This window comes from Ixodes scapularis, unplaced genomic scaffold (assembly GCF_016920785.2).
Source record: "Ixodes scapularis isolate PalLabHiFi unplaced genomic scaffold, ASM1692078v2 PGA_scaffold39__5_contigs__length_11793443, whole genome shotgun sequence".
NCBI lineage: Eukaryota > Metazoa > Arthropoda > Arachnida > Ixodida > Ixodidae > Ixodes > Ixodes scapularis.
The window spans coordinates 1,280,808-1,303,245 of record NW_024609867.1 but is presented as its reverse complement, the minus strand read 5'-3'; the positions used below and the strand labels follow the sequence as shown (position 1 = coordinate 1,303,245).

At 46.8% G+C, this 22,438-nt stretch overlaps 1 pseudogene; it reads right to left on the bottom strand.

Annotated features, from left to right (window-relative positions):
• Positions 1 to 22,121, bottom strand: part of LOC115320165 — an 88,149-nt pseudogene extending 66,028 nt beyond the window's left edge.
• Positions 22,122 to 22,438: the final 317 nt, after the last annotated feature.

Here is a 22,438-nt window from a genome sequence, read left to right as displayed (position 1 = left end):
CAACCTTACATTGCGGAACGCCCAATAAAAAGTCATATTCGTTCAGCGAGAAAACTTCCCTTTCGAGTGACCTTCTTTGATTGATAATTTCGCCCGCACTTGAGTGCTTTAATCAACACGATCGATTAAGTTTGCTTCCCTAGTTAGGACATTTTTGTGCCACATGCGGCACTAATGCTTGGCACGATGTATGCTACTGGTGGTATTGTGAATTGGTTTACTTCCAAAGCTAACAGTATGACAGGTGGGACCATTCAATTTGCTAAAAATGTGATGATATGGAGATTTCGTTGCATAACTAGCGTTTTACGTTTAAGATTGATAAGAAACATGCTCATGTGATGATGCATGTCTACAGCATAAGCTTTGCAGATCCAGAATGGATGTGCTATAGGCTACAGGCTCAAGACTTTTAATGGACCAAATTGGTGATTACACGGCAATAAATATTGTGGTGGAAAACTGCCCATTGACTCGGTGAGCTTTGATCGTGACCATTGGTGTGATGTTGGCAAATTGGGTAATGGCACACCTTTTCCCTGACCATCTGGCTATAAGGAACATTGCATCTAGATGTGCTTAAATATCTTTATTTCAAGGTTCAGCGGACCCCTCTGCATCTGTACAGGAAGGCACTCTCAAGCCACAACAAACAGCAGTGAATATACAATGCATAATAACAGGCACCAGTGTCCAGGTGTGCAGTCCGCAGAAGCCAATTTGAGCCTAAAAATGTTTTTTTGTTTTGTTTAGATCGTTAGCATTTGGTGTATAATTCGCAGGGCCCGATTTCCGCGCCCAGTGCATAGTCCGACAAGCTGATGCGTTGCGTCTTCGTGCTTTTTTTCCTGGGTGGCATTTTCTTCAGAAGTTCTTCGGCGAACGTTATTGAGCCTGAAGAACTGCTCTTGAGGCCCATATCCAGCCACTGAGCACACACAAGCACAGAAAATAACACTCGGTGCCAAGTACAAACGAAGCACCTGGGCGGAAAGCCGTGAATGCCAAACGAGCAGCGTCGGGTGACGGCGACTGACTGCGTTGCGCCCCTTCGATGCCTGCATCGCTGCGGTCGGTGGTCGTAGCTAGTCGTTGCGAGATGATCTTCACTTCAAGCAAGAAATCTTGCCATACCATAGTCAAGATATGTGCGCAAGTGTTCGACGACGTGGGCTCTCCCACGTTGGTGCACTTGTCATAAGAAAGGTGCATATCTACAATGTTGCGTGTTTGATGCTGAAACTATGACGCATACTTATCTAAAGCTAAATTTATCGGTCTGCGGCTACAAACATTTTCGTTGACGTTGCTTAGATGATGTAACCATTCAGGCCTCGAATTAAATGGTGTTGCGAACTCTTCGGTTGTGTATGAAAACCTATTTGCCCTAATAAAAGACATTTTGAAAAGGACACATGTCTTTTGATGATATATGTCTTCCAATTTACAATGCAGAAGCAAACAGAAAATCAGCTGCATACATCTACCACTTAGCATAAGCACCTTTTGCAATTCATTCTTGAGCACACTCAAATATCAGCTTGGGTTGCTCTTGTATTAGAAGCTTTGCCCTGTTCTGTAAAAAGAAAACAGTTAAAAAAGCTTTACCTTCGTTCTCCTCCTCGCATTTAATACAGACTTGTTTGTCAGCAGATCACGCACAGCAGATATCACCGTGGCACATACAACTCGAATGACCGATGAGACTATTGCTATTACAATAAAGCTTTCCACAAGAGCCAAAAAGAGGCTTGTAGGGGTGCACAAGCACATCGAAATGAGATTGGCGCTTCCGGGGCTTGTTTACATTATGCGTGAAAACAGGACGATCGGCGACCAGCTGATCGCAATATAACACTAAGGATACCGATGTTTCGATACATAAAACGCAGGATAAAGACCTCAATCGTCCCTTTTTATGCTGTAGTTGTCATACTTTCGATCCAACCGCTTTTTAGCACAATACCGAAGAGTTCGCAACACCTTTTAATGCGAGGCCTGAATGGTTACATCATCTAAGCAACGTCAACGAAAATATTTGTAGCCGCAGATCGATAAGTTTAGTTTTAGATGAAGTACGCGTCATAGTTTCAACGCGCGAACATTGTTGATATGTACCTTTCTTTGAACCCGCGTACATTCGGTTCAACTTGATGACAGCTGCACCAGCGTGAGAGCTCACGTCGAACACTTGCACACATATCTTGACTATGGCAAGATTTCTTGCCTTCGATTGGCTTGAACACTTCATCTGTAGCATCACGGTAGGTCTTGGTTGAAATGATGATCGTCTCGCACACGGCAACAAACAGAGAACGACACGCTTTGTTCTATTTATACGCTACCGGTCTACGGGCGTCGCAAATCTATCCCCCTCTTGTCCGCCATGTTGGATCAATCGGTGCGCCCCCTATATTCGCTGAAACTCCTCAATACGGCAACTCCGGCTCGGTGACTCGATAGCTCCATGCCTCCGGTAGGGTCGCAAATTTTGGTCGCGAATGTAGGTCGAAAGTCTTTAATCGCAATTTCGGAAAAAAAAAAAAAAAGAAAAAAGGTCGACTTATATTTGAATGAACACGGTAGTCAGCCGCGCGACGAGACACACATTATGAAAGCGATTGGTGCGAGCGACCAAGGCGATGAGCGACGTTTTGTAGAAGAGTAAAGCTATACGCACTCCGGAGTGCGCTTCGGACGGAAATGGCTATACGCACTCCTCGGAAAGCTCATGCCGCTCGGGCCACCCTTTTCGGACGACGCGTGTATCACTGGGGGGCTCGTTAACACAGCCCCCCGCCTGCGTTCACGCCGCTTCGCGGCGACAGTATGCGGCTGCTAATTACAAAACTTAACCAGTACACTCCGCTTCGCGGCGTCCAGCCGGCACCCCAAGCCCCGCTGCCCCGATCGCACCGCCGGAAAGGGAGTCCCATACCATTTAGTTCTGCGAAGTTTCGTCGACAACGAAATTTTTAGTGTTCATCGCAAAAAATAAATGTAAATATCGCCCAATGCGTCGACAAAACAAAATGTTCGAGAAAACGAAACAAAAAAAAAAGTCGGCCGACCGCGGATCGAACCCGTGTCCACATGCGTACGAAGCAGACACCTTAACCACTACGCTATGGAACCGCCTTGAAAACTGCTAGTGACCATTCTTTTTATACGAGATTAGCGGAGTGCTCTTTGGAGTGTAGCTCAAGAACCGAACGGCGCAAGCAGCGAGAGTGAGAAATCTTCGTCGCTCGGCGCCGGAACTTGTAGCTTCTCGCCGTCGCTCGTCTCGTTGATTGCTATATTGCTTACATGCCGCTCAGAAAGGCGCTCTAAGTGCTTACCATTGCATTGGTACCAGCCTCGCATCCAACCGTAACCAGTCTTGACTTTTTTTTAAAGCCGCCGAGGTAGAAGTTAACCATCGTACATGCATCGTTTTCAAGCATGGCTCCTCGTTCATTGCTCGATTTATATTTTCCGTGAATGACAAACCGCAATGAAGCACAATTATTCTAGTTCAAAATTGTTACGAACACTTGGCACGCATGCTTACGCTGTAGCGCACCTAACGTAATTGAAAAGTAGAACGAAAACGGGACGAGATTCGCTTACCGCTTCACGGAGACAGACGTCTTCGGATCCTAGGCCTCACGGCCGAGCTGGGAAGTCGCCTGCGGTTCGGCGATCGGACGAGTCGAGCCGGCCTGACCCAGGTTGACCACGCCTGGTTGAACTATGAGAGGCGCCGTCGAGTTGAGAGCCAGAGACGCAGTAGAAACGGACCGTAAAACGCCTGTCCCCCAAAACGCAGAACGAGCCAGCGACGCCAAAACCGCCAAAACCACTACGTCGCCATCTCCGCGACGACCGGAAGCGTGGAAGCCGGGAAGTTAGAAAAGGTGCGACCACAGTGGAATCATAACCAGTGGTCCCACTCAAGGCCACTTCCGGTAATCGCGCATACACAGCGCTCCTCAAGCCGGATGGCGACAACTGTAGTTATAAAAAAAAAAAAAAAAAAAAAAAAAAAAAAAACAGGGTAAAACAGAATCGCAATGGACTAAATTGAGTGCATTAATGTTAATATTTTTAGAAAACATAATAAGCTAGGTAATAATGATAAACCAACATGGAAAGAAAAAATCGAGCAGTTACCGTTAGCTTCAAAAAGTTCATTGCCCTAACCGAAGCCATGTGCCATGTCGCCGGTCGCGTTGTCGGCGTTGTTGGTGTTGCTGTTCTGCGAATTTCTCTTTTCTAGTACATTTCCCTTTCATTTGGATCCTCGCTTGGCGTTTTAATGTCACGTGAGTTACCGAATCACGCTATGAATGTGTTCTGAATGGGCCTGCTCAGGCAAGAAGCCAAAAAGCCGGGGACTCACTTCGCCGTTCGAGATTCCGGGATTCCGCTTCAAGTTCGTTGCTGGTGAGTGCAAACATTTTAAAGTGCTCGTGCTGTCCTTCGCGTCAGGCCATGGCACGATCGTCTTTTCTCCAACGCAGTGTATGTGACTCGGTTGATTTCTTAGTCGTATGTAGGTCGGACGTGACTTGTGAAACGGTCGAACGTAATGAATTGCTTGTTCACGCGCAACCTCCACGTATCGAAGCACCAGTTGTTATATATTTGCAAACAGGCTAAGCAAGTTGACTGGGCACATTGAACATAATTCTGAATTAAATAGTCAAATGGATGTCCCTTCAAGGGAATTAACAGAAGGCACCTCCAAAAAAAATGTTGCTCAAACATGCCAATTTCCTGGACTCACACCTGTCTTCTCCCTCTCGTCAGGATACCCTGTGGGTATGGCAGCATCTGGCACCTGTCGTCCAGCATGCGTCGAGACCCCTCCTCCCCCTGTGAAGCTCCAGGCATTATTTATCTCCACTTCGCACGTCATGCAGTAAGACCCACTGTACTTATTTAATTTATAAGTATAAGCAGGGACAGATCCAAGGGGGGGCGACAAGGGCGGCCACCCCCCCCCTCCCCCCCTCCCCCCCCCCCTCTCGGAGGGCAATTTGACATGGCTGGACCCCCCGGTGCACACGAAAGAAGGGGAGAATAGCATCCTTACAAACTTTCTGCTCCCCCCCCCCCCCCCCCCCCCCAAACGGAGTTCTGGATCTGCCCCTGAGTATAAGGTGTCTCTCACTTCGTCCATTCACTGCACGCTGTTACTTTCTTGTTCCAGTACAGTACGATGGTTCCTCGGAGGATCGCAGAGAATACCACGAGGGCGATAAACGTGTGGAGGCAAGCTGCAAGGGCCGGACACCAGAAACAAGGACCATCAGTCAGGGGGATGAAGTGAGAAAACTCAAGAGGCAGCTCATCATCTGGGCCACAAGAAGAAAATCGGAGACCGTACGCCTGGGAAATTTGTCGACCATCATCCTTGGGTGGCATGAGCATTTTCTGGTCATATTCGTACGTGAGGTGAACTGTTACTGGAACTAGGTTGACTCATCCTTCTGCAGCTTACAGGGCATTACCAAAGCTACGGCACCAACGAGACAACCGGAACATTTGGCTGAGGGACGGGACAACATATTGTGGGAGTATACACCTCCTACGGAGAGCTCTCACAAAACTTGCTTCGTTGCTCTGATTTGTTCCAAAGGGTGGCAGTGCCTTTCTTTGTAAAATTAGGCTGAAACAGATTGTAGCTGTAATAGGGCCACCGAAATTGACATTGCGGCATAACATTCCTCATGAGGGTTCTGGCATCTATTCTATGATCTCTTGTGCAATTATGAATGTCGCAGCCACAAGTGGTCACTTGACAATAATTTGCAACTCGTCATATGACAAACTGCGTAAATGATTGGATAACAGTAGTAAAGGTAGTTCTGCATATCTGGGAAAAAACAGTGGCTCGGAGGGCTCTAGCTCTTCCTCATCACGATCCGTCTTAGGGATCAGCACGACAACCACAGCTGGTTGTCGTGCCAGTAGACCTCATTCTAAAGTCACCGGAAGAAAACAACAATAACCTTTGATTTTCTGACGATTAAACCAGTTGAAGTTAGCGCATTCTGTTGTCTCGTTCCTACCCTTCGTCCCTGTCGTGAAGCGCTATTATATTCTCCAAACAATAACCGGTTGCTGCCATCATGTTGTGTTAGCCAGTGGTCAAGAACAAGATTTTTTCTCTTGAGCTGGGACAAAGTGTTCTTCAATTAGTTTTCTCAAAGCCCCTTTGACACGCAATGGCACACATAACCTAGCTCAGTGGGCACCCTACCTGTTAGTAGTGTTTCCAGTTAGTGCTAAATCATGAAAAAAGCCCTTGAAGAATAAGGTAGTGTGAAAAAGTAAATTTTTAATTCCTCATGCCGGAGATTCCCATCTGTTGGAGTTTAGATAGGAACAAGCTGTGGTCTGCGCTGTTAAAAGCCTTTCTGAAGTCCAACTGGACAATCTCGCACGGAGTTCGGTTGTCGAGGCTGGTGCTGAGCGCATAAGTGAAAGCTGCAAGGGCCGATTCGCAGCTCCTGCCGGGCGGAAACCATATTGGCGGGGGCTCCATTGTTTGGTTTAGCCATCGCAAGCCTTCGGACGGAGAGCGTCGTAGCAGTTGTCTCCCCCGACGTTGAGGAGAGACAATACCCAGGACTAGTTCCGACACATATAACTTTATCTAAACTCGGCTTGAGTTTGCGACACAGACAACTGCTACAACGTTCTCCGTCCGAAGGCTTGCGATGGCTAAACCGCCCTTTTTTTTGCTGTCCCCCTTCTTTGTCCTTTTTTCTTCCCCTGGCCGCGAGGCGAGGATTCTTTGTAATCTGGGGCGAACGCCACGGTGGGACACACACACACACACGTGCCCGCACGCACAGCACCAAATGAGTCGGTAATACACTCCGTCGCAAGTGGATGTTAGACTTGAGGGGGCACCGTGTCCCTTTTTGAGAGGCGTTACTGACTCAACTTTCCAGGATTTAGGAACAGAGCTGTGGGAGAGAAAATCGTTGAAGAGGCGAGTGAGGACGGGGGAGATACAGCCAGCACAGGATTTAGGCAATGCAGGGTGGAGGCTGTCTGGTCCAGGGCGTTGAGAGGAGTTGACACAGGCGAGGGCTTCGTAGGTTTCACTTTGAAAAATGACTATGGAAGAGAATGTGATTGCTGGTGTGGCCTTGATTGGCTGAGTTGTGGGTTGGGTGGGACAAAGGTTAGGTGCGGTAGGGTCAAGTAATGCTGCAGCCCGAGAAAAGTAATAAAGAAGAGCTCTGCTATGTCAAGATTGGAATAAGGCCTGCCGTGATGTGTGAAGACCGGCGCGTGGAACATTTTTTTTTTTTTTATAGTGAAAACATGCCCAAGAGTTTGGGCTGGCAGGTTGCTTTTGCTCTTAGTTGGTAGGTAATCGTTATGGGAGATATATACTTCGGTACGTGCCTGGTGGGCTTGGTTAAGATGAGTGGGATTTAGAGGCACTTTTTTGAATAGTCAGTATTTACGTCTGATTAAGACTGCAATCTCCTTTGTCATCCATGGAAGGCGGCCGTGCCTCCTGTTGATCCTTAGGGTGAACACATTTGTGCTGAATTGCTGATATGTTGAGTGAGAGGTCGTCGGCCTCGTCAGCCGATGGGTGATCAAACACGATGAACCAGGGAGCGAGGTGGATGAGCTGATTGAGATGAGGGAAATCGTTTTTTTAGAACTGCTGGAACTTCTTGGCTTGATGACCTCGCTTAGGGCAATGGATATTGGTGAGGAGAGCACTGCGATCACTGCCTGGTAGGCTGGATTTCACTGTGCAGCGGTAGGATAAGGTGGGATTATTGGTGCAGACGAGGTCGAGGAATGTAGCGTTGCTGTTTTGAGAAATGTAGAATGAGGCCTCATGAAGTTGGGTGAGGCCAGCAGTTTCCAATACGTCTTACAGCATGTCATCAAGTGGATCAGATAAACAGTGCAGAGAACTTGCTGGGGTCGACGCGCTGTAGGCGCTTTTGGAGGAGGGCGTACGATTGTTCACGGACGGAGGGTGGGCAGTAGGTAGACACCAGAAGAAGCTTTCCATGTTTACAAAATACCTCGACAAAGATGGCTTCTAGACCCGGAGGGGTGAGGTGGTCGAGACGTTGGCAGGGCAGGTGTTATGGCATGGCGAGGACGGACTCCTTCGCCCCAAGGAGAGACAGTTTTGCTGGAATAAAGAGAATTGTGCGAGATTGATTAATTCCCCATTAATTGCCCACCAAAGACAGGCGCCCAGCCATGTCTCGCACACAGCGAATATTGTATTCGGGAAAGATTAATTCAGCGCTTTAAACTCAGGAAGGTTGTTTTTTAGGAAGCAAATGTTGGAAAACCAAACGGGATTGGAGTCTGTAGACTCCGATCGCGCACTTTTCACACGACAACTATGCCAAACGGGGAGTTGTCGTGCGAACGGTGAATGCTGCCGATGTCGCTCGCCGGAGGCGGGTCGGAGAACTACTTGGTGCTGTTGGCGATGATGGTGGGGTACACAGGGGCTTCGTGCTGCTTAGGGGATGGAAAGAGGTCATCGGCCAGGGGTGGGAGCTGGCACGCCGCACAGAGCCAGTCGGTTGATAATGAGGAGAGGCGTCTATACAAAGCGAGAGATACATCTTCACATTTCTGGTGGAACCACAATTCATAAATGTCGCATTGGAGAGTGGCGAGATTGTCGACAGACAGGAAACAGCAGGGGCAGGTGGGACGTGAGCCGGAGATGGAGGATACACCCGTGAGCGATATGATTTTGAACAGGCCTCTTGTTTTTGACGCTCCTGCAAGTTTTGGAACAAGCTCTGTTCCAGAAGAGGGCTAGAACGCAAAGTTTAGACCCCAAGCCAAATACTATTTGAGACGTTGAGAGTTAATATAGCTTTAGAGAGCCGTAAAACGGGCAAGAATCCAGGTAAGGTGTTCACTTTCATATTGCCGGCGGGTGTGCTTCACCAGTGATCAGCAGTAACGAGATTAGGTGAGGTTGGCAAGGGCGATGAGTGAAGAATGCTGAGCCGGGAGGTTGCTTCCATGGACGAGAATGTTCAATGGTGATGCTGCAGTCAGAAAGTGGCGTTCTAGGTGCTTGCGGTTTGTCGATGATAGGTGATATTTTTGTCGAAGGGCCAGTAGCCCCGTTAGGCAGATCAGGAGACGGAGAGTTGTAAAAGCGTGCTGTCATTGAATCTAACAGCTAAACATTGTGCTGAAAAAATTTTCTGGCTAGATCCAACATATCTCATAGAAAACTGACCAGGGGGGCAATGTTTGACAAATGTCTTGTTTCTCCTAAGAACAAAGGGAAGTGATGGAAGTGACGATATCGCGTCTGATTAGTTAGAGGCTCAAATGACGAAAGCGGGAACTTTCATCATTTGAGCCTCTAACCAATCAGACGCAATATCTTCACTTCCGTTTCTTTTTAGGAGAAACGAAACATTTGTCGTCGAACATAGCCCTCAGGTGTGTTGAACATTCATCTTGGGGGAAAGGACAGGCAGGTCAAATGCACCTCCAAGCACAGCTTTATTCTTTACCACATTAGCCTGTAGTTACTGTTAAAGCAACTGGTTTGTAATCGCACCCGTTATGTAAAACTGTCGCGTCTGTAGTTTTTTTGTTTTTTTTGCATGGTTTATGAATAGCTGTTTTGAAGTACCTTTACCGCGACTTCTACGTGTTTAGACTATGTTTGTTGATCTTAGGTTTATCATTGTTTATGCACATAGCTTGAAGGCTAACATTCAAACTGTACTACCGTGTATGTTCGATAATACCCGTCAGCAACCGCATTATTGCATGTGCTGTTTGTAACATTTTCTTATAAATTGTACTATGTAGAGAGAAAATAAACATTTGCCTGCTTGAAATAACTCTTGTGTGAATAAATTACCTGTGATTGTCGTCCAGTGGTGCGCACGTCACAATAAAGCGAAAGCGCAACGCAAGCGGACGCGAGAACCGGGTACACAAAATGCCATGGGGGCCGCCATCTTGAAAAGCAAAACAATAAAAACTAAGCATAAAATGTGGTTAGTTACCCCATCCGTGGTGAGAGGGCGCTTTTACGAGTTTAAATAATTGTTTAAGAAACTTTCGCTCTTCTTGAATTATTAGGTTATCAATATAATTTATATTGTGTGAATAATATATAATGAGTTTAGTTCTACAATGTACTTTTATTTACACAAGGCCCTCGATCACGTGGTTTGCGATTACCACAGGCTTATTCTACAGTGGGCAAACTGTGTATGATAAACTGTGGGTGCGACAGCGGAAGCCACTGGGCGGAAGCTTTACGTTTCGGTTTTGCTTTTCTCCGACGCCGGGTTTGCGGCTTGTTGCGACGACGCGAGGGGCCACGAAAAGACGCCTAGTTGGCCGAGTACGAGTCACGGCCCACGATACGAGCAACGGGCCGTTTGCCGCTGTCGACCGGCGATGCGGTATCCGCGGCTTGGTCTCACGATCGGTTTGTTGCCGTGCACGCTGACTCAAAGCTCGAAGTTACGCAGTTCCGTTCCGGCACCAGCCGTACCACGTTTTCCGGTGCATCGCACGTGGAGGCCTTTCGACGCATTCAGTGACCTTAAAGGGGTAGTGAAACAAAATTTTAGCGCCGATCTTGTTGCCTAAATATGGGCTAGGGACAGGCACCACCTCGGAAATATAAATATTGCGCTGTAAAACACAGGAGAACTAATTTTAAACATAATTAAACGATTTCAAATTCTCATCTGGTGGATGGGGGGAAGTTCTCGTGACATCACTTGTGCCAAAATAGCAGCGCCGTTCTGCGGCAATACGGCGTGCCGGCAGAATTCGCCTAGGCCTGAACGCGTTCGCAAAGCCTTGGCGGAGAAAGCCAAAGCGTAGTTGGCCACAGTGAGCTCGTTCTCGTTGCGGCTCTTTGCACGACACGGCCCGAGCATGCTTCTGGCACGGCCGGTATTAGTTGCTGCGAGTCGCGAGCTGCAAGCCGACGTTAAAAAGGATATGTTTGAACTACGAGGGTGTCAGCAAGAGCCACGCAAATGCCAAATACCTGTTCACACTGGGAGCGGACACGCGCGTTTGATCGAAGTGCTGGATTCGCTCTGTTAGACCGCGTTTCGGTAAGCGCTTCTGGACCGATCTTTTACGATTGCAACTCGATACTGACATGACACTCGGCAAAGAAAGGTTAGACCGACATCGCGTAGCTCCCACGAACTGCTATAGCTCGACACTGACGTAGCGTCGAGTCAGAATAAAAATGGCATACTAATAACAGAGTGTACAAACCGAGTTGCCAAGGTAATCCGTATGGCGTTTATTTGAGCTCTATATCACACAAAACAAGGAGATAGAATCAATGAGAGTCCCTTTTCGACGACAGCGTTCGTCACCGCTGTCTCGGAAAACAAGGAGATCGAGATGACAAGGGGAAAATATTGACCTCTGAAATTTAGTTCAGGGATCAAACTACTCATCCGGTAAGGGTCCACAAGGGTCGCGCGGGCATATTCCATTCAGCAGGCCAGCCGGTCATGGACAGACGGTCTTGGCCAAGGACCGCCGGAGCAACGGTGCGCCGAGTCGATGTTGCTGCTAGGCCTACTATATTCTGCCGAGCTCGCTCGGTCGGCAGATTCGTGGCTGTTGTAGCTCTTCTCGTGTGTTTGTGGATCCTGCGTTCTTGATCGTCGTAGGCTGTTTTAAGAGGGGGCGCACCTCAGAGCCCCACAGAGAATACATGAGGTTTTTCACCAAATTAAAAAAATTCTCACATAATAACGGCTGCGCGGATCTTCTTGAAAATTTCGGCTTTAAAGACATTGAGTCATTATCGAGACACTAAACGCGACAGATGTTTCGTCATAAATTTAATTATATTCTTTAAAAAATCATGAAAATGGTCAAAATCGGCTAATTCGGCACTCTTGCGTTCGGAGCGAATTTACAAAATTATCTAAATTCAAACATAAGAAGAATTGCGCTTAATGTCTTCTAAATTTATTACGGAATCGAATAATATTCAAATTATTCATGTAAGTCGATTTGTTCCGTAACTACAGCAAATATAAAGAACCAAGGTGTCGGTGCTTGTTTTCGTCGTTTTTAAGGTGCCTCTCTCTCCCGTGCGGTGGCGCTCGCTGTCCACGAAATGCGAAATCGTCCGTTCGGAGATCGGCCGGATCGGCACTGTGCGAGGTGTTCTTCCGCGGCCGTATTCCGCGCCCGTATCCTGTTTCATTCTGCACGCCGAGGCGTCAGTGTGCGTGTCTTTCTTTCCTGGTTCTCGCTGGGTAGGTCTCCGTGTTTTCGCAAGTGGCAAATTCACCTTGGAGCTATGGGTCGAAGACAACCGTCCTGTGGCAAGCGGACCGCGAGGTGTTCCACAACCTCGCGGTCCGTCAACGCGTTGTGCTTGTTTCTACTTTTTTTTTTCTTTTAAAAACGGGCTTTTTTTTTTGACGCAAAGTTTTATTTTATCGTTATCCTTCACACAAACGTCCTTCGGCCTTGGGGTCGTGGAAATTGGGGATGAAGCGTGCACAGAGTAGATCGTTGTTTTCCTCCTTTTTATTTTTCACGGACGTCCTGTGACCTCCGTACGGTTCGTGGTCACCACAATCTAACGCGGGGAAAAACGGGTCGCCTGCTCTGTAGTCAGGGTATTCCTAGGGGAGGGTGATAAGTCGCTGTTCTTCTGGAAATTCACATATCACCCAAAAAGGTGACATGGGTAATGATTACGGTATGTTTTTTTTCCGGTGTTTATTTTTGAGCGAAATTCGGTGCATGTTTTTCGGTGCTTATTTTTTAATCACCAGTGTATTATGGGTTGAACGTCTTGTGATGACGCTAAAAAGCGTTGATAACCAAAGAAAAATGCGATTGGACAAGAACATTTCAAATTTCCAATTCTATTCACATATCCATTACGCTCTTCTCGTGGGAGCATCTATCCTGACGAAAAATGCCAAAGTCATTGAGCTGTGAACGCATACTCAGTGTACAATCTTTCGGCCTAGAGAGGTATTGCGCACGCTCGAACGCGCTTCACAGCCCAGTAGACGAAGTTGGTGGCACCCAGAAGGCGAGTTCTTGAATGGTCTGTAGTAGGAAAAAGAAACAAATAACAATCAACGCATATCAGCTCTTCAAGCGAAGAAGCGCGTTTCTAAGGTCAATGGTTCCGGACGGCACTAATGTTGTTGGCGTTGTCGTAAGATGACGTCAGTTCATACGAACTGACGTCATCTTACGTGATGACGTGACACAAACACGTCATCTTACATGATCTCGTTACACGAAATGACGTCATCTTACGTGATCACGCTGCACGAAATGACGCCATCTTACGTGACCACGTAACACGTCATCTTGTAAGTCAACCTCTCCCCACAGCAGCGCGCTCCGCGCTTTCCGGGCCCGTGCAGTGCTGTAGTCGAAAGCAAGCTCCCTATGGCAAGCGAAAGCTTCTGAAGTCTCACATTGAGAATACTCGCTAGCGACCGTCTGTGGAAGCTTCGCACGTTGAGGTTTTTGTCGAGATCGAGCCATCGTGTTCCATTAACTATAGTTGAAGTTATCGTTCAAAAAAGCCCTAAAAAATATGAATGTAGTTGGTGTAGACATCAAGATCTAATCAAAAATGCGGTTTGACGTCAATTAACGTGCATATACAAGTGTAGAAAAAAATGAGTTATTTGTGCATAGATGTTTAAAAAAGTGTTTATTATTCGACATAGGACTTTGGGAGAAGGATGTGTTCAGATTTTTCTTCATGAGCGCAAATATACCTGACGCAATAAATAGTGACGATTTCATCGTCCCAGTGGTGAGCAGGTGATTTCTTGCTCGAAACAATGATGCCATTTCATAAACCAAGTTCTGTGACATATGCTTTTCCAATGTCTGGTCACTATTTTGTAAACCTTTCAGTCCAAACGAGTATACTTCTGTTTGTTTTTGATAGCTTAGGAGGGGGTCACAGAGCCTATCTTTTTGTCTTCCTCTAGAAGAGACGTACAGAGTTATACCGCAACACGCATCTGTGGAACACACAGAGCTATCGCTCTCCTGTTGGCGGTACAGTAGCAGACGACACAACGCAGCTCCGTAGTCTATCGAGGGCACGGCTAGCCGCGGCCCGTTGCGCGACCGTTCAGACTTGGGAAATGGTTTTGAAGAACCGAGAAATGGTATCTTGTGTACAATAATCACATGTCGTTAGTATACTAGTATTCTACTTGCTAAGCCAAATAAATATTTGCAGCTTGTGAGAATATGTTTGCGTGACGATTTACCGTTCACACTCCTGACGGATGTTAGCGAGTCCTTCATGGTCGTGGCTCGCAGTTATCGGTACCCCCTCGGAGTGACTTCACCATATATATTTTTTTCTTGCTTGCAGGACATCATAAAAATCACAAACACGCGAGAAAAAAAATCTTATGAGTACGCGTGATTTTGAGCTTCGCAGCTCTAAAGATGCCCGGTAAATGTCGTCCAGTCTGTTTTGTCTATACTCCGTTTCACCGTAATTTGGCAACCCTCAGTCGCGGAGCAAAGCACGTGACAGCTACTTTTACGAGCAGTACTATGGCACCTGCAGCGCGTCTCCGACTGGTGTGGTTAGCGTCTTATGCTGGCCATACATCAAAAGTTGCCCCGAAGTGCAACAAATGACGTCACAGAAGACGGAGTGTCACGCTGTTGCATCTCGCGATCCTGGCAATTCATCGTAGAAATGCTGGCGAAAACCACGAGGGAACACGAGTGTCGCTGTCGTCATGGCGTCCCAACGAAAAGCAATTATACAATTTCGACGTTTTTGTAATTCGGTAATTTAAATTACTGTATATAATTTTTAAGAAAGTAAAGACATCATAACCAAATAGGAACTTCCGTGCCAAAGCATGCAGTGCGAAGTGAAGACAACTACTATCTTTTTTTTTCTTGATGTCCACAAAAAAAAAAGGCTATGCAGCATCGATCCTACCGGTTTTTTTTTTTGTTTTGTTTTTTTCGCACATTATGTGATGTCCTCTAACACGAAAGTACCGACGTAAAAGCGCTGTAGAGACGATATAAAAACAAAAATTTAAGGGAATCGAGCTTTGTAGTAAACGGAAAAAAATAAATAATTAACGACTTTTTACGGTAAACACTTCACCTCTAAGTACAACTTCACAAAAGTGACGGTTACGCGCTTTCATGCCCATTTCAACAAAGTTGGGAGAACGATGTATTGCATCTTGTGAATAGACATGTGGAGCAGCATGTTTATGTTAAAGGCATTGTGTGTAATCGCTGCGCAGTACCTGCCAAAAGAAGATATTATTTGGGCAGTCTCAACCGTTTCCGTTTGTGTGTGCTACGAATACAGGAACTCTTTTCGTAGAAGAAGTGATGAGGAAATGGCTTGCCCTTGATGATACGATTGTGATTATGAAATAAAATTTTTAATCAGCCAATAATTGCGACCTGTCCGGTCGCCTGGAACCCCGACAACAACTATCGTTCTCTGGAAAGTTCATTCTAATATTTACGCGTTTTGTGGAGTTCATCGAGCGAATAAGAATGTTCCAACGATGAGCTAAACCTACACGAGTTCCCCAATCCAACTCGGCGCTTTTGAATTTTAGCGCCGTAGATAGTTCTGCGAACAGAGTATACTTCTGTGCAAATATTCGTCTAACAGTTTTGCAACGTTGGAAAGCATCGGAATGATTCAGAATCACTGCGGAGTTGATACTCGGGAAGATAAGACGGGCACTTGGGAGAAACGGACCGTGGCATTTGAGACAGGGGCACAACCGGGGGACAAACGTGCTACAATCGCATACCCTTCCAAGGTCATCGCTTGGGCGACCGCGCGCGCGCCCAAGAAACCTTTCTTTTCTTCTTTTTAGGGGTGGTGGGGGGGGGGGGGGGGGGGAAGTGGAGGGGAGTGGTGTAGGCGCTGATTGTCTTCCTCCTTTGTGGCTTTTGACAGACGCACAACGAGACTGGCAGAACAAGCGCATGATTCATTTCTTTCGATGGAGGCGTTCTGTCTGTGTATGCGAACATGATTTTTTTCCCCTTTTAGTAGTTAGTTGTTCTTGCCTTGACTCGGGTCCCAGTGGGTGCGTTGTCGTTGTATGCCCACTATTTTTTTTTTTTTTAGTTTATGGTAGTTTTTGCGCTGATGGGGTATCAAGGTAGACAAAAAGTAAAAAAAATGAAATAGCGCCTCGACAAAAAAAAAAAAAAAGTTTTTGCGATCAGGAACGTTTTCAAAGCCATTTTAGGAGCCTGCGGTGTTACCACAGGTGCAGGATTGAGAGCGTAACCCACGCACTTGAAGAGAAGGGGAAGCTCTCGTCTTATTGGAACTCTCTTTTATGGGTTTCCACGTCGCGATTGTCCTTCAAAATGAACTGTCATTTATTTCTCGCTCGTGGCTTTCAAGTACTGGAAGCCACGACTCGAGCCACAATAGTTTTGCGAAATCAAGGTTTCGCTGAAATGGATAACTCTCACGTACAGTTCGATGCGCAATACCTTTGCCGTATTGACTCGCGAGAGATGCCCCCAACACGGCTGAGTATGGCGGTGCTCCAGACCTAACATCTAAATTTTGTTGCCTTACCTGTTACTATTTCGCGCCCATTTTGAGCCATATCAAAATGAAAGCGCATGATGAAATAAAAGTCACACTCGTTTTCCGCTCGATGGAAATTTCACGCCAGCTCGCTGTCTTTGCTGGTACCTTGAGCGTTTCCCAGCAATGCGGAGAGTTAAAAAAACAAAAAAGAAAAAAAAAAAAAAAACACGTACGATGGCATGCTTTGCGGGATGAGGACGATTCGTCACATGCGCATTCGTCACAGGACGATTCGTCACAGGATGATTCGTCACATAGGAACATTTGTCACAGGATGACTCGTCATGCGGGCAACTGGTCTCATTGATCGAGCAGGGGACGATAGTAAATTGTAAATTTCAACATCTGCCCACATATTCTGATGAGGAGTTTCACAATTTTCCACTGTCACGTAAACCAATGGTTATATAAACTAATATTACAATACTCATCCGCTTTTCCTTTCATTATATTACGGGTCTTCAGCAGGTTGATCTCAGTTGCAGGCTTGAACGAGCAATAATCCGACTGGCAGCCAAATTAGTTTTTAGTTTTGCCTTGCATACACCTATTCGACAAAACCAACAAGTATCGGAATTCCTTGTGCCGAATGTGTACGAGTACCCCTCGTGCAGCATCATGGCTCTCTCTGTTGCGATCACCTCCATCCTTTTGAATGTAGTTCAAAAATAGTCGCTCTTCTATGGCCTCCGCATTCACCGTTCAGGACGGACCCAGATAGCTAAAACGTCTGTTACAAATTCTTTGACCTCGAGAAGCGAAAGACATGCTAAGATAAGAGGTGACCGACTTTCTGAGGCCCAACCAACATTCAATGTTCGGGACCGAATCAGAAGCTAAAACGATCCTTACAAATTCTTCGCCTTTGTCCGCCCGAACCAAATTGAACAATACATTTTTGGGGGGACGAACTATTGTGAGACCGGTTGGCCGCGTGACGAGTCATCCTATGACGAATGTTCCTCTGTGACGAATCGTCCTGTGACCAATCGTCCTGTGACGAGTGTGCATGTGACGAATGAACCGTATCCCATCCTTTGCTCACTCATTACTTCTATAACACTGAGCCACCTCGTATCCTTTTGTTTTTCTTTCATGGTACTAATTTCTTTCTGCGCATTACGGCTGTTACGACGCTAAGTCTGTCTGCCCTTCGAATTTAAACTTAGGCTCAGATCAGGGACGAACCAGTTTAAATCAGGAAAATATAATTAACACTGTAGCAAAGTAAATCTATCATATCGATCGGAAATACGATTTGGCACATTCCATCTGAACACATATTGTGCACAGCGAATGCAATAGCGAGTCAGCGTGCAAAACGCCGCCACACTGAGCTACCATAACATCTCAGCGATTTTTGCATAGCACCGAGCACGGAAAAGCGAAAACAGTTATTCATTCACATAAACGAAGCAAATTTATTTAAAGCCCGGACACTCCGTACGTCCAATCTAGCTAAGGTTATCAATAGACTCGACCATGTCATTTGTCGAAACAGATAAAAGACGTTGGCAAAAATGATTAGACTGAATAAGTGAATCTAACGCACGTATTTTACCAACCGACGGTCGCGCGCCTTCAATACCCTTTCCAATTGTCATTGCGCACCTTGGACACACTTTGGGAAGCAATGCATATTTACATCGCCGCCCGAGGTCTCCATTAAACGTTTAGTGCTGACCCAAATAAAATGCTAACCTGACTCTCAATCGCTCACCGCAAATGACGATTTCGAACAGGCGGTACTGTAGGTCACTTGAGATAAAAAAAAAAAAAAAAAACAAGCTATAGAAACGAGCGTCGTAAAAAAGGGGACCGGCATTTTTATTCCTACCTCCGAACAGAAACGAGCGCCACCCACTGCATCACACAGCGCAGAGGCCGGACTCGGTCACCGCGCGTACATACCAAGCGCGCGCGAGGGATGCAGAAACTTCCTCCGCCGGGAGAACACGGCAGATTTCGGGATCTATTTCACGCAGCGGATAACGCGGGCCTTTTCACACCTCGATACTGGCGCCATCTAGAAGTTGCGCGTTCAACCACGTTTCGAGCCGCGCGCCATCTGGTGGCTGAAACGGACGAATAGATAGAAGTACCGCGCCCTCTTAAGTACTCCTTCCTTTTTTCTTGCTGGTTGAAGTCGGGATGCACGAGAAGAGCACGAAGAAAAATAAATGTCCGTTGGTGGCCGATACCAAGTAACTGAGCGACGCTGTCGGCCTTGTTGATTTGATCGTAAAAAGTGCGTAAGACAGCTTCGGAGCTGTCGTAGGATTCTGTCGTAACCTGCGCAAAGGTTACGACAATTTCGTTTCGAGAGCACGGGTTTTCTCTCAAATTTGTCGTACGCACTTTTTTCGTCGTGAATTCGCTTTGAGAATCTGGCCTCAGAGCTGGTTTTGTCAGTGCTGCCGTGGTTGCCGATTTGCCGTGGTCCCGTGGTGCAGCGTGCGTGCAGCACTTGCACATTTCAAACGGCCACGTTGTCACAGGTCGTAAATCGTCGACGCGCCACCAAGTGGCAACGCTCGTAACCACAACATTCACGCCGTAGCCTTTCCCGACCGGCACAAGTGACGTCACGAATGCGCCCAATATCCCAAGACGCATCGCGCTCTCCGATGGCCGATTTTTGAGCGCGCGCCCAATCGGGCCCATCAGGGTGAAAAATGTAGCCATCCGTTCAAAATACAAACGCGCGATTATGATTTATGAATATCATTGATCATATTGAACCTATTTCTGACCATAATAGGTGTATTTCAAGTTTCGCTTCAGTATCGCTTTAAAGATGGTGCCCGCTGTCTTCGGTGCTGTGGCAGAAGTTGCGAGACGGAAGAAGCATCGAAACCAAGGCGTTTAGGACTCCAGGCCGGGCCGACGGCCCACTCTGAACGAGAGGCGACGTGCGTGCGCACGCATTGAGGAAGCCTCCGCGTTTCGCCGCGCCAGAACTCGCCGATCGCGACCCGACCCCGAGTCCGAGAGGCTCTTGCGCAGCCAGGAACGGCACCGAGGTAGGAGTTACTCGTTCTGCACTACCATGCAGTGCTCAACAGTGCTCGGGGCTCTCGGTGTCGTTTGTGCTTGCACCGATGTCTTTGTGACCCCTTCGGACGCGCAAGTCGTACTTTGCAAAGGTTTGGACGGGGCCGCCCACACCGAGCAGCTCCGCTATATTCCGCCTAGTTATGATCACAATAAAAGCTTGCGTTTGTTCTCGGGAAAAAAATTGCGTGACCGCTCTCCGCGCCGCCGACGAGATTGGCCGCCGCCATGTTCTCAGCTGTTCACTCGCTCCCGCAGGCAGCGCTTTCCGATAATCCTCCCCGTTCCGAAATGCGATGCGATCTCCGTTTACATGGGCTGAATGAATGCGCACTCGGCATCTCGATCCACCCCTGCCTAGCGACTTTAATGCGATGCGCTTTGCGCATTATGCCGTTTACATGACCGCATATTGAATGCGGCAACTGGATTCAATGCGACGAAGTTGCATTCATGTAAACGCGGCTCATGTTCTTTTTCGACATGTATGGTGTATGTAACGATGCCGCTGGTAAACGATGGACGTTATGTTGGAAGATGGCGGTCGTCTTTCTGCATGTATGATTTGGTTATAACGGTGGTCGTGTAATATAAGCGTTTTTTTTTTTGGAAAGATGGCGGTCGCCTACGTCATCGGACGCAAAATCATACCAGCCACACCGAATCATATCGGCAAGCAAACTGGCTGCCAGTATAGAGAGACCCGGAGCCATAGCGGTGCCGGTATCTCCAGCCGAACCAAACTAGCTGCAGCCATAATAACAAGAAATTATGTGGTGTCATACCCGAACTGTACAAGCAGCAGGTGAAACAGGAAATGAGATTATTCTATTGCTGCATGCAGTGAACCTTGCACCATACATTTCCAGCTTTAAACTTTTCTATGATGGTTTCTTGTAGCCTCATGTTGGGGTAGCGGAGCTTCTCTAGCTCCTGCTCTTTCTGCCAGAGCTCTTTTTCCAGCCGTGCAATCTGACGCTGAGCCCGCTTCAACTTTTCTTCTACCTCTGCAGGGTTTGTCGACTTGTCCTGAGTAGCAGCCATTTTTTTTTTCTGCTCCAGAATTTCCATCAGGTCAACCCTTGTCGACGTTGCCACCTTTTCTTTTAGGGTTTTCTGGAAATGAGGAATGATTTATATGGCACACATGCACAATAATCCACGTCGGGAGGGCCATAAGGAGGCTTGAAGTATAGTTGCAATGTGTGCTCTGGGATGCAACAAATACTAGCTATAAAACTTTCTGTACTGTGCAATACAAAGCTAACGCATTGTCTATATCCAAAGCACACCAAATATCTATTGATAACATAAATAAATTATTGCCTCCTTAACCATACATACCCTCTGGGCCTTCGCAATTTCCTTTTTCACTGCTCCTGCATCTTCATCTAAATAATCTGACGATTCGATCACTTTTTTTATCCGCAGTCGTGCGGTCTGCAGCTTCCGTCTTACATCCTCTTCGGAAGCTGAAAATAACAGAAACAGAGGTGTAAAGAATAAAGAAACCCATGCCCTTGAGGTTCCCCTTCCCTAAATGCATTTAGCAAACAACTGCATGTGACCTAAGCGTTTCCTAGTGTCACTGACTTTAAAGGTTTTCAATGGCACGCAATTTTTTTTTAAGTTAAACTATACTGTAACTTAATTATTGCAAGAACAATGTTCGCGATTTGAAAGAAGTCGTGAACAATTGGACCCGCGAATAACTCAATATATGGCAAGGAATACATAGCAGCACTCCTGACTGCAAAAAAAATTTGTACACGCGAATATCTCCGAAACTGGCAGTTCGAGATATAGACGAAATGGCAAGGTCGCGAAAATAGTTTACAATGTGTTTATTTTACCGCTGCTTACAAAAGCTATGTGAAGCAGCTTGTAGAAAGCTACGAACAATCATTGATCTTCCCGATAGCGATAATGCGCAAGATGATGCACTTCCTTACTTCGCAAAGTAAGGAAGTGCACCATCTTACGCAGAAGCTGCAGATTAGCGCGAGCTAATAGCATTGATGGTCCTGCCACGCCAGCGCTCGTGCAAGCCACTTACTCCGTCCTCAAGACAGTGGCATACACATGGAAGGCGCACTTTACAAGGCGCTTCTTGCCACTTTCATGCGTAACTTCGCCATGGCGCGATTTCATGCTACGGAAGAAGCGATTATGCTTCTCTTACTTCTGTCATGCACTCGGATAACCGCACTTATGAAACCGAAAGATGACAGAATAATTTGCATGCTAACTTACCTCCCAAAAGCAAAATCCGCGCCTTGTAGTACTCGTCGTCGCTGCCCCATTTTACATTATACTTTGCCTTGTCGTTAAAGTCTTCTGGGCCGCGGGGTCGGAAATCCTTGATGTTCTTGATCGCCACGACGGCCTGTTCATTGTCTTCAATGTAGCGGACGTAGGCGTGGGTTGTCATCAGGGTTGCCAGGTGTTTGAACTCCAAACCGCCAAACGTCTACGAGATATAGCCCGAAAATAGCCAAATGTTGATCCAGAAAAATAGCCCAAAAATAGCCCCCCCCCCCAAAAAAAAAAAAAAAAAAGTATAATTTGAAACGTTTATTTTGAGCAGAAAAGACACATAATCCATTTTTATCCATCAAATGCCCAAGAAATGGCGCCCCTTGCACGTTCGGCGAACTTCCTGAAGCGCTCGCAAGCGTATGAGGTCATACCTTCCAGACTCCAGTGTATTGGGACGCTTACTATCGGGGCATGGCGACCAGAATGACG